The 4057-nt window shown below is 47.8% G+C and overlaps 1 pseudogene across 1 annotated transcript; it reads right to left on the bottom strand.

The window, feature by feature from the left end:
• Positions 1-3211: 3211 nt before the first annotated feature.
• On the bottom strand, positions 3212-3766 carry LOC307105464 (mitochondrial import inner membrane translocase subunit Tim23-like; annotated as a pseudogene). The gene has a single exon. The product of its transcript is annotated as a mitochondrial import inner membrane translocase subunit Tim23-like (transcript).
• Positions 3767-4057: the final 291 nt, after the last annotated feature.

Here is a 4057-nt window from a genome sequence, read left to right on the forward strand (position 1 = left end):
TAGAACAAGAAAAACTAATGAAAACCAAAGTCACTAAAAAGAAAGAAATACTAAAGTTTAGAAGAGAAATTAGTGAAATAGAGAACAAAAAGACAGTGAAAAATGTAATAAAACAGAGCTGGTTCACCCTGGCTGGTGTGGCTCAATTGGTTGAGCATCATCCCATGTACTGAGAGGTCACCAGTTCGATTTCCAGTCAGGGCACATGCCTGGGTTGCAGGCTCAGTCCCCATTAGGCGGTGAGCAGGAGGCAGCCTATCCATGTTTCTCTCTCTCTCATCAATGTTCCTCTCTTTCTCTCTTCCTCTCCCTTCCTCTTGCTCTAAAATCAATAAAAAGTATTTTTTAAAAACCCAGAGCTGGTTCTTATAAACATAAACAAAATTGACAAATCTCTGGCTAGACTCACTAAGGAGAAAAGAGAGAAGATAAATAAAATCAAATAAATAAAATCAAATGAAAGGAGAGAAGTTAAAATAAACAACATAGGAACACAAAGGACTATACAAGAATACTATGAAAGGCTGTACACCACCAAATTTGATAACCTGAAATAAATGAACAAATTCCTAAACATACACAGCTTTTCTAGACTGAACCAGGAAGAAATGGAAACCCTAATAGACCAGTCACACTCAGCTGGCGAGGATCAGTGGTTGAGCGTCAACTTAGGAACCAGGCTGTAATGGGTTCGATTCTGGTCAGGGCACATGCCCAGGTTTCAGTCTCCATCCCCAGTAGGGGGCGTGCAGGAGGAAGCCAATCAATGATTCCCTCTCACCAGCTAGGCAGGAGTTGCTAAGGAAACCTGGCTGGGTTAGGGAGGTGGGAGGTGGCGGTGGGGGGACTAGACCTGGCTAGGTGGGAACAGTGACCTCACCTCAGACCTGAAGTGGCAGTCCTCAGTCAGGTCCTCACACCTGCGGGAACTTGAGCTTTAAAATGTATAGATGTTGCTAAGGCAGAATTCTTAGAAAGAACCAATCATGCCTAACTGGTGTGCCTCAGTGGTTGAGCTTCAACCTATGGACAAGGAGGTTATGGTTCGATTCCGGTCAGGGCACATGCCCGGGTTGTGGGCTTGATCCCCAGTGTGGGGTGTGCAGGAGGCAGCCCATCAATGATTCTCTCTCATCATTGATGTTTCTATCTCTCCCTTTCCCTTCCTCTCTGAAATCAATATATATATATATATATATATATATATATATATATATATATATATATATATATATAAAAGAACCAGTCAGCAGCCAACAATACATATTATCTACCCCTAGACCAGAGATGGCGAACCTATGACACGCGTGTCAGCGCTGAGGCGGCCGCATGCCGAGGATGAAACATTTGCTGCTCCTGAGGATGAAACATTTGCGAAATAATGTTTTTTCCTCAAAGTGACACACTACCCGAGTTATGCTCAGTTTTTTGGCGAAGTTTGACACACCGAGCTCAAAAGGTGGCCCATCCCTGGTCTAGACAAAGAATCTTAACTGGAAACCTGCTTTGGGCCCCCTCCCTACTGCTCCCTGCTACAGGGAGTACATATCTCTCTCAATAAACTTTGCTTTCACTTACCATTTTTGTCCCTGAACTCATTCTTCAATTTTGCAAGACAACGAACGCGGACCGACTAGGAATTTTGGCATCATCTTGGAGGTCCCACTGAGATCTACAGAATGGTATGAGATCTACGGAACAGTAAGCGAAACCGTCTCTCTCTCTCTCTCTCCCTCTCTCTCTCTCTCTCTCTCTCTCTCTCTCTCTCTCTCTCTCTCATTAGGAGCAGAAACACCGGGCTCCTGTCGGCCAGTTAAAGGCGATTAGTGTGGCCACCAGTCTTAAAACTCAGGAGATGGGTTCCTCAGGGAAAGGCAGTCTCTCCCTCCTTCCTGAGGAGAATGTTGGGCTGGCTCTGACCTGGTTTCCCTCTTTCTCTGTCCTTTATTGGGTGGAAGGTGGAGACCAGAGTCCCTTGGGTCCTGACTTTGGTCAGCTGACCTGATGGCTGCGGGAGTCCCTTCTCGTAGGTGCCCAGTTGAGCATGAGTGACGACTCTTCGACATGGCGGCGCCTCCTCGGCCCAGACCCCAAGGCTTAGACCTCTTTACCTCTCTTTGGGAGTTACCGGAGAAGGATAGTGTCCAGGTTTCATGGTTGTTGATAGGCAGACCCTCCCATCACTGCCCATGGTGTCCCATGAGTTTTGTTATTTCCACTGGAGGACACAGGGGACCTGTTCCATTTTAAAAAAAAAAAATATTTTATTGATTTTTTACAGAGAGGAAGGGAGAGGGATAGAGAGTTAGAAACATCAATGAGAGAGAAACATCGATCAGCTGCCTCCTGCACACCCCCCACTGGAGATGTGCCCGCAACCAAGGTACATGCCCTTGACCGGAATCGAACCTGGGACCTTTCAGTCCGCAGGCCGACGCTCTATCCACTGAGCCAAACCGGTTTCGGCGGGACCTGTTCCATTTATCTTCCATCCCTCTCGGAGGCCCTGGCCTGATGCACCCCAATGGGCTCAGGCCCTCTGACATTTTCTCTTTTGTTTCCCTTTTGAGTCTGGATGAGTGAGCCCTTTTGTCCTTGGGAGCCAGAATTTTGGCCCTCCTAGGGGTGGACTATTGTCCGTGGCACCTGGGTTTGTCATCATTAGATTTTCACTTTCCCCATGAGCCCCAAGGACAGGCATATTCTTTGGATGGAATGTAGGGACACAGGCAACTCTTGAAGCCTGTCACCAGCCCTCCCTGGAATCCAGGGAGGTGCGCACTTCCCTCCAGACCCTTTGTGTTTTTTTTGTTTTTTGTGGGTTTTTTTGGACTTTGGTTTTTCACACTTTATTGGGGATACAAGGCAATCTTACAGTCTTGGATCATTAAATGAACAAACACGGTGATAGAGTACTGACAACAAGAATGACCTGAATGATGGGAGTAAGTGGTTTTCCAGTTCAGGAGGTAACAGAGAACAGGTGCAAGATCTTGAAAAAGAACCATATTACTCAGCCACCAAAGGGTTTTGGCTTCAACTCACTAATGGCTGGAAGGAGAGCCAGTCTAGTCAACCATCTTCATCACAGCAATTCGGAAATCTGCACAGTTTTTCAAACTATTTGTAGGTACAGGAGAGCACTCCAGACTGACCATAAGTTGATCTGGATGACTACTGAAGTGTCCTCTAGTCAAAGTTGGCAGAATCTTCAGAGTGACTGTTGCAGCACGGAGCCCTTCGTGTGCTCCCAGTTGTTGCATATGCACAGAGGCTAGTAAGTGTCAGTCCTGCTAGACCACCTCGTGCTGCGCCCCGAAGACCTCCTGTACATTTATACAACATGCCCGTCAGCGTTCCAGCTGCTACTGTATTGAGGTCATCTTCTGCACCTCGTGTTTTCTCAATGATGACACCAAATGCACTATAAAGCCAAGCCAGAGAGCCTAGATATTAGCCCAAAGTGCCCCTTGCCTCGCCACCATGTTCAAAATCTGTACGTTTCTTGGTTTGGACCAGGCCGTGTTCTGGGTTTCTTTCAATCCCAGCCGTAGACGGTTCATTGCCCCAAATGCAGCCCCCGTCATGCAACACCCTCCAATGGTAAAGAAGGCCAGTTCAAATCTGCCCCGGGTTTATTAGCTCCAGTTGGTAAAATAAACTCACCTGTATCCTGCACGAGATACCGTGGATCCACATTTAAATAAGGAGAGAGAGGATTCATACCAGTCAGCGGGACTCCGGCCAAATCCGCGTGCGAGTAGCCAACCCCCCTGTGGTCTTGTGGCCGCTCCCCCGCCGCCCTCGGCGGTCTCGCAGCAAACTGGCCGTCACCCCTCACCACCGCCTCAGGCCGCACATTTCTACCGACTCCTTCACACGCTGACCTTCCGGGCCGGGGTCCGCTAAGCCTCATACCTCCGCTTTTCCACACCCTTGTTCTCAGACCCTCCTAATGGTCCTACAAGAGCCGAAGTGGGTCTTACGGGGTATTTTAATCGTCTAAACCAGTGGTCGGCAAACTCATTCGTCAACAGAGCCAAATATCAACAGTACA

This window comes from Cnephaeus nilssonii, assembly GCF_951640355.1.
Source record: "Cnephaeus nilssonii genome assembly, chromosome: 9".
NCBI classification, from domain to species: Eukaryota; Metazoa; Chordata; class Mammalia; order Chiroptera; family Vespertilionidae; genus Cnephaeus; species Cnephaeus nilssonii.